Raw genomic sequence first — 14748 nt, 5'->3', positions numbered from 1 at the left:
CATAACCCTAACTCTAACCATAACCCTAGCTCTAACATTATCCCTTACCCTAAACAAAGCCTTAACCCTAATGATAACCCTAGACCTATCCCTTATCCTTAGCCAACCAAAACACTAACACCATTAATAGTTCTGAGCCTAGCCTTCATTTTAACTCTAATCCTATCCCAAATTCTAATGCTAACCCTGACACTTGTTCTGACCCTAACACAAATTTAGGTCTAAACCTTACCCTAACCCTAGACCAAACTCTAACACTGGCACTACCGATAAACTTATTCCTAAACCTAACTCTACCACTAGCCTTAGACCTAAATCTAATTCTAAATCTAGCCTGAACTCTAGCCCTAGATCTAAACAAAAGCCTAGTCATAGCCCTATCAATAACCCTTACCCTAATCCAAACACTAACCCTACCCCTAGACCTAAACCTAGTCCTAATTCTGTCTATAAACCTAACACTATTCTAATCACTGACCAGCATTTAACAGTAAACCTACCTCTAAACCTGACCCTAACCAAAAATATAAACCTAACACTTGACGTAGCCATAACCCTAACCCTAAAACTAGCCCTACTCATATCCCTAGCTCTTACATTACCCACAACCCTATCCCTAGGTCTAAGCATAACACAAAACCTAGAGCTAATCCTATGCCTTAATGTCGCCCTAAGCATAACCCTAACCCTAACCCTAGCCCTCATTCTAACGTAACCCTAGCCTTAGTCCCAACCCTAGCTCAAAGCCTAACACATACCATAAACATAAACATAGAAATATCCGTAAACCTAACCCTAACCCTAGCCCTATCCAAACCTAAACTCTAACCCTAACCCTAGCTCTAAACCTACAAAATACACTAAAGCTAACCCTAAACCTACTGGTAACCCTAACCTTAACCCTAACCTTAACCCTAACCATAACCAGAAAACTAAACCTAGATCTAACCCTAAACTTAACACTCGCTATAAACCTAACCCTAGCTCAAAACCTAACCCTCACCATAAACCTAAACATAACCATAGCCCTAACTGTATCCCTAACCCTAATTCTAACCTAGCCCTAAGACTAAGTCTAACTGTCACCCTTGCCCTAAAACTAGTTCTAACCCTATCCCTTACTGGAACTCTAATCCTAGATCTAACCCTAGGCCTAACCCTAGACTTTTTATTAACCCTTGCCCTAAACTTAGATGTAACTTTAAATCTAAATCAAACCCTAACCATAAGCCTAAACCTAAACCTAACAGCAGCCCTAACTCTAACCCCAATGCTAATCCTAAAACCAGTCCTTTCTCTAGCCCTAGCCCTAATACAAAACCAAGCCATAGCACTAACCCTGACCCTTAACCTAAACCAAACCTTAACTCTACACCTAGCCCTAAACTTAGCCATATATGAGTTTTAAGCCGAAAAAACTGAACTAACCCTGACCCTGACCTAACCCTAAACCTAGCTCTAAACATCACTCTAACCCTAACCCTAAATCTAACACTAGATTTATCCTAACCCTAACCATAAAAATAGCCTTAATCATAACCCTAGTACTTGTATTAAACGTAACACTAACCCTAGCCTTAATTTAACCCAAAACCTAGCCAGAATCTCTGCCCTCACTGTAGCATTAACACTAACCCTAACCTTAACCATAACACTATCACTAATTGTAAACATAACCCTTGCTCTAACCCTATCCATTACCCTAACCCTAACCCTAATGCTAACCCTAGGCTTAAACCTAAACCTATCCCTATTCATAACCCTATTCATTACCCTAAACCTAACCTTAAACCTAAACCTAACCCTATCAGTACCCTAAATTTAACCCTAATGCTAATTTGAGCCCTAACCTATAACCTTAACCTATCCAAAACACTAATAGTGACCCTGACCCTAATAACACCCTTAGCTCTAAACCTGACCCTAACCTTAAACCTACCATTACACGAGATGTAGCCTTAAACCTAACCCTAAAACTATCTTTAACCATAATGCTGGACTTGATATTAGCCCTGGCCCTAACCCAAATCATAACCCAAGTTTTAACCCTAATTCTAACCCTTGTCCTAGCCCTAAACCTAGCTATAACCACATCCCTTACCATAAATCTAACCATAACCCTAAACCTAACCCTAACCCATCACCCTAACCCTAGGCCTAACAATAACACTAAGCCTAGCACTAATCCTAGACCTAGTTTAGTCCTATCCAAAGCCTAGACTTAGCCCTAAGTCTAACTCTTGGCCTAGCCCTATCGCTAGTTCTATCCTTAGTTCTAGCCCTAATCCTAACTCTAAATATAAACCTAACTCTAAATTTAACTGCAAACTTAAGCCTAAACTAACCTCTAACATAGTCCTAACAATAATGCTAATCCTAAAATTTGAACGACGCTTAGCCCTAGTCATAAAACAAAGCCAAGCCATAGCCCTAACACTAACCCTTGTTCTAAACCAAGCTCTAACCCTACAATTAGCCCTAACCCTAACTCTATAACTAACCCTGTACCTGACGCTGACCCTAATACTAATCCTAGCTCTAAACACTACCCTAACCTTAAATTCAGCCACACACTAGAACTAGCTTTAATCCTAACCATAAAACTAGCCATAATCATAACTCTAGTTCATACATTAGTCATTATCCTACCCCTACCCCTAACCCTAACACAAATCCTATCCATAATTTAAGCCCTAATCAGAGATTTAACCCAAATCTTAACCCTCACACTAGCCCTTACCCTAACCCTAGCCCTAACTCTTTCCCTTACCCAAAGCCAAACCCTAACCCAAATGCAAACCCTAATACCAACCCTAATCCTTAGCCCAACATATACTCTAACCATATTACTAGTTTCAACCCTAGACCTCATTCTTGCTCCAATCCTATCCCTGATCCTTATTCTGACCCTAACACTAACCCTGGGTCTAAACCTGAACCTACCCCTAAACCAATCCCCAACACTAGCCCTAACTGTAAGCCTATATCTATATTTAACCCTAAAACTAGACCTAGACCTAAAGCTATTCCTAAAAATAGCTATAACTCTAGCCCTAGACCTAAACAAAAACCTAGTATAGCCCTCACAATAACCCTTAACTTAAACCAAACACTAACCCTATGCCTAGACCTAAACCTAATCCTGATTTGGGCTATAACCCTAACCCTAACCCTATCTCGAACACTGACCCTTACCCTAACACTAAATACAGCTCAAAATCTGACCCTAACCCAAAACCTAGACCTAACACTAGACGTAGATATAACCCTAACCATAAAACTAGCCCTCAACAAAACCCTAGCTCTTATGTTACCCATAGTTATAACCCTAGCCCTAAACCTAACATAAAACCTAGCCCTAATCCTAGGCCTAAACTTAGTCCTAAGTATAACACTATCCCTAATCATAGCCCTAACACTAACCCTAACCCGAACCCTAACCCATGCCTTAGACCTAACCTTAGCTAAAGGAAAACCCTTTCACTAAACATAACACAAGTCCCATTCTAAACCCTAACCCTAATCCTAGCTCTAATCCTAACTTTAAACCTAGCCCAAATTTTAGCTCTAACCCTATCCATTACCCTTACACTAACCCTAATTATAACACTATCCCTAACACTAAACCTAATGTTAAACATAAATGTAACCCTAGACCTAACCCAAAACCTAAACTTTGCAATAGGCCTAACTTTAGCTGAAACATTAAGCCTTACACTAAACCTAATCCTAACACTGGCCCTCACCCATACCCTAACCCTAACCCTAATCCTACTTCTAATATTATCCATTACCATAAACTTAACCCTAACCCTAATTAAAACCATAGCCATAACCCTAACCCTAAACCAAACCATCACCTTAAACATAACCCTAGACCTAAACTTAAACTTAACCCTCACCCTAGCTCTAACATTAGCTCAAACGTTAATCTTTACTCTAACCTAACCACAACCCTAGTAACCCTAACACTTACTCTAACCTTAAGAATTATCCTAAACCAAACCCTATTCCTCTCCCTAAACCTAACACTAATCCTAGACTTAATCCAAACCATAACCGAGCCCTAACCTGAGATTTAAACCTATCCATTACACTAAACATAACCCTAACCCTACTGCTAATCCTACCCTATCAATAAACTTAACCCATTTTTTACCCTAAACCTTAACTAAAACCTAAACCTAACCATATCCATTACCCTAACCCTAAACCTAAACCAACCACTAACTCAAGCCTTAACCATAATCTTTAACCTAAATCAAATGCCAACGCTGAATCTAACCCTAATATAAACCCCTAGCTCTAAACCTGACCCTTACACTAAACTTAACTCACTAGAACTAGGCATAACCTAATCCTAAAATTATCCCTAACCATAACCCTAGACCTGACATTAGTCCTAGCCCTAGTCCTAGCCCTAAACCTAACAGAAACCCTAGCCATCCTTCTAGCCCTAAACCTACCTTAATCCTACCCTGAACACTAACCCTAACCCTAATCCTAATTCTAACCCTCATCCTAGACCTAAAGCTATCTATAACACCACCCATTCACCTAAACTTAACCTTGACCCCAATGCTAACCCTAAACCTAGCCCTACCCCTAGGCCTAACCCTAACACTAACCCTAGCCCTAATCCTAGCCCTAATTTAGCTGTAACCCTAACCGTAACCTAAGCCTGGTACTACGTCTCAAACTAACTCTCTTTCTAGCCGTATCCCCAGTTCTAACCCTATCCCTTCCGGAATGCTAATCTTGCCCTAACCCTAATCCTAGATCTAACCCGAAATCTAAATCTAACCCTAACCCTAATCCTAAACCTCATCCTAACACTAGCCCTTATTCTAACACTAATCCAAAATCTAGCCCTAACATTAGCCCTAGCCCTAAAACCAAACTGAGCCATAGCCCAAACCCTAAACCTTAACTTAAACCAAACCCTAACCCAACACCTAGCCCAAACTTTAGCCCTAACCCTAAAACTAACCTTTACCCTGACTCTGACCCCTACACTAAACCTAGCCCTATACATCTCCCTCACCCTAATCCTATGTTTTGCATGCTTCAGCATAGGGCTACATTCACAAGGAACCAATCAGAGAGTTCCCACAGAGAACTGATTGAGCGTGTGAAGTTTCAAGCAGCTAACACCAACCCTGTTTGTTATCCAGCTCCATTTCCAATTACACATATAAGTCAAGATGAAGTGATACCTTAAATCGCAAACTGTTCTGACAGCGAACCATGAACCGAGAAGGCGCAAACATGGGGAATATAGTAAGGCTAGGTAAAAGATGAATCCTCTTTGCTATCAAAGAAATTTGAACAAAACTACCTCTAACCCCAACACTAATTCTAAACCTAGCCCTAAACCTAACCCTAAATCTAACCCTAACCTGTTTAGAGAACCTTTGATCATAGAAGACCCAAACTTGGGGTGCCTAGTATAAAAAAAATCTGACAAAATAATTGGGGGAGGTGTTTCAGTACATGCCTATTTCCACTGTATTTTTCCTAAAGTGCTCTTGGATAATGTTCTTTTCATTGCCGTGGCTTTGGAAAACTTTCACTTGGAAGAAACCAGAGAGTGCCCACAGAGAACTGATTGAGTGTGTGAAATTTCAAGCAGCTATCACCAACCCTGTTTGATTACCAGCTCCATTTCTATTTACCCATATAGGACAACTTGAAATGAAACTTTAAAATACAAACTGTTGCTGACAGTGAACAATTGAAATTAGAAGGCCCAAAACTGGGGACATAATAAGGCTAGGTAAAAGAGAAATCCTGCCCAGTGTCAAAGAAATTTGAACAAAAATAACTCTAACCTTAACACTAGTTCTAACTCTAGTCCTAAATCTACAACTAACCCTAAACCTATCCTGTTTATAGAGCTTTGATCATACACGTCCCAAACTTGGGGAACCCAGGACAGCAAGCTACCAGATGAATCCTGTGCAGTATCAAACAAATCTGACCAAATATTTGGGGGGGAGGCAGTTCAGGACATGCATATTTCCCTGATTTCCCATAAAGTGCTCTTGGATAAAGTTGTTTTTGCATACTGTGATTAGAGCTACTTTTACAAGGAAGAAAGCACAGAGTGCCCACAGAGAACAGATTGAGTGTGTGAAGTTTCAAGCAGCTAGCACAAACCCTGTTTGATTTCTAGCTCCATTTCCATTTATCTGTATAGGTTCAAAGGAAGTAAAACCTTAAAACTCAAACTGTTCCTGACAGTGAATCTTCAACCAAGAAGGCCCAAAACTGGTGAACATAGTAAGGCTAGGTAAATGATGACTCCTGCCCAGTATCAAAGAAATTTGAACAAAACTAACTCTAACCCTAACACTCGCTCTAAAACTAGCCCTAATCCTCACCCTAAAACTAACCATAACCTGATTAGAGAATGCGGAGGATAAGTGGTACAGAACACAAAGGTTTTGCTTCTGGGTCACCAGAACAAGCTCTGGACATGGCCAAAATCACCCCAGAACCACCCACCTCACCAAACACTCTACACAGGTAACAGATGAAATCCATCTTGGAAAACCTTACTCACCATCTATCAGTGGCCGTGGCTACCAGCTCGGTTCTGCAGATGCTCAGGTACCCAGTTTCAAACTCCCCTATCTCCAGCTGTGATAACTCAACAATTTTCTCACAAGTTTTTTTTTTTTTTTTTTTTTGGGGGGGGTGGGTGGGCATAGCTATCAATGCAGAACAGCAACTGTACAGGTACCTGGTTTCCAACTCAGAGACTAAGAGTAGGGAGGATCCATCTAGAAGCTCAAGCCCTCTCAAACTGGCTACCTTCACCACCCTTAGCACAGAGACTCAAGCTAGGAATAGACAACTCCACCTACTGGAAGAAAACAGAGTTCTGAGAGACTTTTCTATTCTAGCTCTTCTCATCTATTCTCCTCTACCCTTCCCCCTCTGGCCCTCACAATCTCAACATACATGAAACCAAGAACTTTGCATGAAATTGGACTTTAAGAACTGAATCACCAGAATTATTTAATATAGAGGAATTGCATAGACCTATCTCACCCCCCATTATTTTATATTATTTTCATTCTCACTCTCTTTCTTTCTTTTTTTTCTTTTTCCTTCCTCCCTCTATGCCACTTGCAACCTCCAAACTTTTACTATTTATACATAGGGTAATTTTATGAATACAGATAAGGAATTTGAATTTATACATTCTTCCATAAATTACCCCTGTCTATTCATTACAGTTCTCCTCCAATTTGCTAAGATAGATTACTGTTAGGTTTATGGCTTGGTCCAGTGTAAAGTTTAGGTTTAGGGTAAGGGTTAGGTTTATAGCTAGTGTTATTTTTAGGATCAGGTTCAAGTTTAGGGTTTGGTTTATGTTAGAGGTAAGGTTTAGGGCTTGAATTAGCATTAGGTTTAGGGTTAGGGTTAATGACAGGGTTTGGTTTGGATTTAGATGTGGTTTAGTGAAATGGATAGGGATAATGTTATGCCTAATATTTAGCATAATGCTTAGAGTTATCATTAGGGTAATGGATAGGGTTAGACCTAAGATTAGGCTTATGGATATGTATAGGATTAGGGCTTTCGTTTATGTTAGGGTTAGGTTTAAGTTTAGGGTTAAAGATAGATTTAGGTCTTGGATTAAGGCTAGGTTTTGGGTTAGGTTAGGGCTAGGGTTAAGGCTATGGGTAATGTATGAAGTAGGGTTATGATTAGCACTAGTTATAGGGTTAGGGTTAGGGCTAGGTCTAGTGTTAGGTTTAGGTTTATGGTTATGACAATATTTAGAGCTAGATTTAGTGTTAGGGTCAGAGTCAGTGTCCATATTACTTTTCAGGTTAGATTTAGGACTGGAATTAGAGATAGGTGTAGTGCGAGGTGTAAGATTAGTGTTTGGTTTAGGTTAAGGATTAGGATTAGTGCTATGACTCAGTTTTGTTTTAGGGCTAGAGGTAGGGCTAGGGCTAGCTTTAGGATTAGTGTTAGGGTTAGGGCTAGTGGTAGTGTGAGGTTTAGGCTTAGGTTTAGGGTTAGATTTAGAGTTAGGTTTAGATCTAGGGTTTGAGCTAGGGTGAAGGATAGGGCTAGGGTTAGGGTGATGGTAAGGGATTGGTTTAGAACTTGGTATAAGGCTAGGGCTAGAATTAGAATTAGTCTTAGAGCAAGGGTTAGTGTTAGGGTTAGGCCTAGGGTTAGGGATAGGGTTATTGTTAGGTTTAGGGTAAGGGTTGGGATTACAGTTAGTTTATGGCTAGGGTGAGGGTTATAATTAGTGATAGGGTCAAGATTAGGTCTAAGTCTACTCTTAGGATTAAGTTTATGGTTATGATGATGTTTAGAGCTAGGTTTAATGTTAGGGTCAGAGTCAGAGTCCAGATTAGTTTTCATGTTAGGGTTAGGACTAGAATTAGAGATAGGTTTAGGGCTATGTGTAGGATTAGGGTTTGGTTTAGGTTAAGTGTTAAGGTTAGGGTTATTATTCAGTTTTGATTTAGGGCTAGGGATATGGTTACGGCTAGTTTAAGGGTTATTTTTAGGATTAGGGCTAGTGTTAGTGTGAGGTTTAGGCTTAGGTTTAGGGTTAGATTTAAAGTTAGGGTTATATCTAGGCTTTGAGCTAGTGGTAAGGATAGTGCTAGGATTAGGGCGAGGTTTAGGGCTAGGTATAGGGTTATGGTAAGGGAAAGGTTTAGAACTAGCTATAAGGCTAGTGTGAGAGTTTGATTTAGTCTTTGGGCTAGGGTTAGGGATGAATTAGGGATAGGGCAAAATTAGGGCTGGGATTAGGACTAGGGTTAGTGTTAGGGTTAGGCCTAGATTTAGGACTACGGTTAGTGTTAGGGTTAGGGTTAGGTTTAGGTTAAGATATGGGATTATAGCTACTTTTACGACTCAGTTGAGAATTAGATTTAGGCTTATGGTTAGGGATAGGTTTAAGATTAAGGTGAGGTATATGGCTGGAATGTGGGCTAAGTTTTGTGTTAGGAATAGGACTAGGATTAGAGCAACGGCTAAGGTCAGGTCTAGGGTTACAGTTAGGGAGAGTTGTAGGGTTAGGTTTATAGCTATTGTAAGGGTCAGGTTTCTTGTTAAGGTTAGGTTTAGAACTATGGGTATTATTAGGGTCAGGGTCAGGGTTACGGTTTTTATTAAATTAAAGTTTAGGGATAAGGCTCCAGTTATCATTATGGTTAGGGATAGGTTAATGATAGTTTTAGGTTTAGAGTTCAGGTTAGGTGTAGGATAATGGATAGGGTTAGGGTTAAGAATAGGATTAGGGTTTGGCCTAGGGTTAGGAGAAGCGTTAGGGTTGTCAGGGTAATGGATAGGCTTAGACCTAGTGATAGGGCTAGTATTATGCTTAGGATTAGGGCTAAGGTTAGGGTTATGGTTAGCTTTAGGGTTAAAGCTAGGGTAGGGCTTGGGTTAGGGCTAGGTTTTGCAATAGGTTAGGGCTATGGCAAATGTAAGAACGTTGCTATGATAAGACTAGTTTTAGGATTAATGTTATACCTAAGTATAGTTTTAGGGTTAGTTTTAGGGTTAGGGTGATGTTTAGAGCTAGGGTTAGTGTTGATGTCAGGGTCAGTGTTCAGTTTAGGGTTATGGTTAATGTGAAAGCCAGTATTACGACCAGGATTAAGATTAGGGGAAAATTCAGTTTTTGGATTTAGGCTAAGGGTTATTATTAAGGCTAGGGCTAGGTTTTTCTTTAGGCCTAGTCATAGAGTTATGGATAGATGAGGATTATGTTTAGGTCTAGGGCTAGTGTTAGGGTTCGATTTAGGGTTAGGTTCAAGTTTAGACCTATGATTACTCTTAGGTTAGAATAAGGTCAGGGTTAGTGTTAGAGATTGGTTAATGGTTAGACCTTGAATGAGGACTAAGTTTAGGGTTTGGGTTAGTTTAAGAATTAGGTCTAACCTAATCCTAATCCTATCCTTACCCTAACCCAAAACCTAAACATATTAGTAGGTTTAGAGTTTGGGTTAGGTTAAGGATTAGGATTAGGATTACAATTAGGATTAGCATTAGGTTTAGGGTTTGGCATAGGTTAAGGGATAGGGTTAGAGGTAGGATTAGGGCTAGGTTTGGGGTTAAAGCTAGGTTTACAGCTCGGATTAGGTCTAGTTATTGTGTTAGGATTAAGGCTAGGGTTAGAACAATGACTAATGTAAAAACTATGGTTTTTATGGTTAGTTTTAGGGTGATGGTTAGGGGTTAAACCTCTAGTGTTAGGATTATGTTTCCTGTTAGCGTGAAATTTAGAGCTGTGTTAGCATTAGGTTAATAGTCAGGGTCAGGTTTACTTTTAGGGTTAGGGTTAGGACTCGAATTAAGGCTAGGGTTACTATAAGGCTTTGTTTTAGGGTTAGGGTGGTGTTTAGAGCTAGGGTGAGTGTTAGGATATGAGTCAGAGTTAGGGTTAGTATCAAGGTTAAGATTAGGACTCGAATTAGAGCTAGAGTTAGGTCTAGGTGTAGTGTTAAGGTTTGGTTTAAGTTAAGGTTTAGGGTTAGGGCTATTGCTCAGGTTTGTTTTACTGCAAGGGTTAGGGTTAGTACTATTTTTATGATTAGCATTAGGGCTAGGGCTAGTGGTAATGTTAGGCTTAGGCTTAGGGTTAGGGTTAGATTTAGATTTAGGTTTAGATCTAGGTTTAGGACTAGAAATAAAGATTAGGCAATGGTTATTGCTATGTTTAGGACTAGGGTTAGGGCTAGGGTTAGGTTTACCGTAATGAATAGGGTTAGAAGTAGAGATAGGGCTAGTGTGTGAGTTAACAGTTAGTCTTAGGGCTAGGGTTAGGGTTATGGTTAGAGATAGGGTTAAATTAGGGCTAGAATTAGGGCTAGGGTTAGTGTTCACCTTAGGCATAGCATTAGGGTTAGGGTTTAGGGTAAGTTATGGCATTATAGCAAGGTTTTGTGATAGGGTGATGGTGAGAATTAGGATTAGGGCTATGATTATGGTTAGGGTTATGATTAAGGCTAGGTTTGGGGCTAGGATGAGGGCTATGGTTTATTTTAGTGTTAGGGCTATTTATTAGGGCTGGGGCTAATATCAGATCTAGGGTTAAGTTTAAAGATAATTTTAGGGCTAGATTTATGGCTGCATGTAATGTAACGGTTAGGTTTAGGGTTAGGGTCAGGTATAGAGCTAGGTGTATTATTAGAGTCAAGTTCCGGGTTAGAAATATGAAATATGTTAAGATTTAAAGTTAGGGCTCAAATTATCTTTCTGGTTCGTGTTAGTGTAATTATAGGGTTAGGTTTAGGGTTCAGGTTTGGTGTAGAATAATGCATAGGTTTAGGATTAGGGATAGGGTTAAGTTTAGGCCTAGGGTTATGGTTAAGGCAAAGGATAGGGTTAGAGATAGGGTTAGGGCTAGGGTTATAGTTTTGATTAGGGCTAGGGTTAGGATTAGGGTTAGGGTTAAAACTCGGGTTAGGGCTTGGATTTGGGCTAGGTTTGGGGTTAACTTAGTGCTAAGGTTAGGGATAAGGCTAAAGTAAGTCCCAGGGTTACAATTAGGATTAAATTTAGGGTTAGGGTTAGTGGTAGTTCTAGTGTTAGGTTTAGCGTTAGGGTTAGGGTGATGTTTAGACTAGGGTTAGTATTGTGATCACAGTCAGGGTCAGAGTTAGTTCTAGTTTTAAGCTTAAAACTGGAATTAGAGCTAAGGTTAGGGTTAGGGTTAAGGTTTGGTTTAGGTTAAGCATTAGGTTTAGGGCTATGGCTCGGTTTCGTTTTAGGGCTAGTGTTATATTTAGTGTTAGGGTTAGGGTTTGTTTTAGAGTTAAAATTAGATCTAGGTTAGGGCTAGAGCTAATGATAGGGCTAGAGTTAGGGCTAGGGTTAGGGCTAGGATGAGGGTTCTGTTAAGTGATAGGGTTCGAACTAGGGATGGGTCTAGGGTGAGAGTTAGATTTAGTCTTAGGGCTAGGGTTAGGGCTAGGGTTAGGAATAGGACTAAATTAGGGCTAAGATTAGTGCTAGGTTTAATTTTTGGGTTAGGCATAATGTTAGGTTTAGGGTTAGGATTAAGGCTAGGTTTAGGGCTAGGATAAGGGCTGGGGTTAGTGTTAGGTTTAGGACTAGGATTAGGGCTATGGCTAATGTCAGGTCTAAGGTTACAGTTGGGGATAATTTTTGGATCAGGGTCATGGCTAGGTCTAGTGTAAGTGTTAGATTTAATGTAAATTCAGCCTCAGAGCTAGGATACTTATTAGGGTCAGGGTCATTGTTAGAGTTTGCTTGAGATTAGTGTTTATGGTTAAGGCTTGAGTTAGCACTAGGGTGTGAGGTAGGTATGGATAGGGTTTTGTTTGAGGTTACATTAGGTTTAGGGTAATTGATAGGATTAGGGTTAGTGATAGGGTTAAGATTAGGTCCAGGGTTCAATTAGGCTAAGGTTATGGTTAGTATAATAGATGGAATTAGAGCTAAGTTTATGGCTAAGTTTGTGGTTAGGAATAGGTCTTGAATTAAGGTTAGGGTTAAAACTAGGTTTAGGCTTAGGTTTATGTTGAGCAAAAGGGTTAGGTTTTGAGCTAGGGTTAGGTTTAGGATTCCTTCTAGGGATAAGATTATAGTACTCATAGGGTTAGGGTTAGGATTAGGGATAGTGACATCATTAGGGATAGAATTAGGGTTAGGATAATGTATATGATTATATGTAGATTTAGGGCTATGTTTAACGTTAGATTGAGGTATAGGCTTAGAGTTAGGGCTATGGTTATGTTTAGGTTTATAGTAAGGGTTAAGGTTTGAGCTAAGGTTAGGGCTATGGCAAGTGTGATATTATTTTTTTTTTCTGAGAGAGAGAGAGAGAGAGAGAGAGAGAGAGAGAGAGAGAGAATTTTTTATTATTTATTTTTTAGTTTTCGCAGACACAGCATCTTTGTTTGTATGTGGTGCTGAGGATCGAACCCGGGCTGTACACATGCCAGGCGAGCACGCTACCACTTGAGCCATATCCCCAGCCCGGCAAGTGTGAGATTTAAGGTTAGGTCTAAGGTTAGTTTTCCAGTTAGGTTTAGGTTTAGCATTAAGCCTAGTATTATCAATAAGGTTAGGTTTAGTTTTAGAGTAATTGGTTTTGAACAACCAATAATAAAAAATAAATAAAGAATAAATAAATAAATAAATAAATAAATAAATAAATAAAAAGTAAAAAATAAAAAAACAGAGTAATCGGTAGGTTTAGAGCTAGGTTTAAGGCTAAGGTTAAGGTTAGGGTTAGGATTAGGGCTAGTGTTAGGGTTAGACTGAGGGGTAGGTGTAGGTTTATGTTTAGAATAATGTTTAAGCTTTGAGCTAGGATTAGGACTAAGGCTAGAGTTAGTTTAGGGTTAGGGCTTGGGTTAGGGTTAGGGTTATGCTTAAGCCTTGATTTAGGCTTAGGATTAGCTGTAGGTTTTATGTTAGGTTTAGGCCTTAGGGTTAGGGCTATGAGTAATGTAAGACCTAGAGTTATTTTGAGAGCTAGTTGTAGGGTTAGGGTTATGGCTAGGTCTAGTGGTAGGTTTAGATTTTCGGGTAGGGTCAGATTTACAGACAGATTTACTCTAAAGGAAGGGTCGGTGTTTTGGTTGGAGTTAGTGTTAGGGTTACAGCCAGAATTAGGACTATGTTTAGTTCTAGGGTTAGGTTAGTGTTTGAGTTAGGTTAAGGATTATTGTTAGGGCTAGGGCTAGGTTTATGTTTAGGTCTAAGGGTAGAGTTAAGGCTAGATTTAGGATTTGCTTTAGGTCTAGGGCTAATATTAGGGTTTGGTCTAGGGTTAGGGTCAGTTTTAGACCTAGGGTTAGGGTCAGAATAAGGGTCAGGGTTAGCGTTAGGTTTTGGGATAGGGTTAGAGCTAGAATGAGGGCTAGGGTTAAGACTATTAATAGGGTTAGAGTTTTGGTTAACCTAAGGATTAGAGATAGGTCTAGGTTTACCATTAGGGTTAAGGTTTTTCTTAGGTTAAGTGATATCCTTGGAGCTAGGTTTAATGCTAGAGTTAGGGTGAGGGTTAGGGTTAAATATAAATTTTGAGCTCGGATTAGGGCTAGTTTATGTGTTAGGATTAGGGCTAGATTTGGGCATTGGCTAATGTAAGAGCCAGGGTTACAATTAGGGTTAGTTTTAGTGTTAGAGTTAAGGGTAGGTCTAGTGTTAGTTTTAGGTTTAAGGTTAGGGTAATATTTAGAGCTAGGGTTATTGTTAGGATATGAGTCAGCATCAGGGTTAGTTTTAGGGTTAGGATTAGCACTCAAATAAGGGCTAGTGTTACTATTCCATTTAAGGTGAGGGCTGTGTTTAGAGCTAGGGTGACTGTTAGGATATCAGTCAGGTCAGGGTTTGCTTTAAGGTTAGGTTTATGACTTGAATTAGGGCTAGGGTTACTTTTAGGGTTTGGTTTAAGATTAGGGTGGTCTTTAGGTCTAGGGTCAATGTTAAGATATGAGTCAGGGTCAGGATAAGTTTTAAGGTTAGGGTTAGGACTCGAATTAGGGCTAGGGTTATGTCTAGGTGGATTGTTAGTGTTTGGTTTAAGTTAAGGTTCAGTGTTAGGGCTGTTGCTCAGTTTTGTTTTAGTCCTAGGTTTAGGGTTTGGGCTAGTTATAAGATTAGCATTAGGGTTAGAGCTAGTACTAGTGTTAGGCTTAGGCTTTGGGTTAGTGTTAAATTTGGATTTAGTATTAGATCTTGGATTAGGGCTAGGTCTAACTATAGGGCAAGGGTTAGGGCTAG

This window comes from Marmota flaviventris, chromosome 7, assembly GCF_047511675.1.
Source record: "Marmota flaviventris isolate mMarFla1 chromosome 7, mMarFla1.hap1, whole genome shotgun sequence".
NCBI classification, from domain to species: Eukaryota; Metazoa; Chordata; class Mammalia; order Rodentia; family Sciuridae; genus Marmota; species Marmota flaviventris.
Note: the sequence above shows the minus strand (reverse complement) of the source record.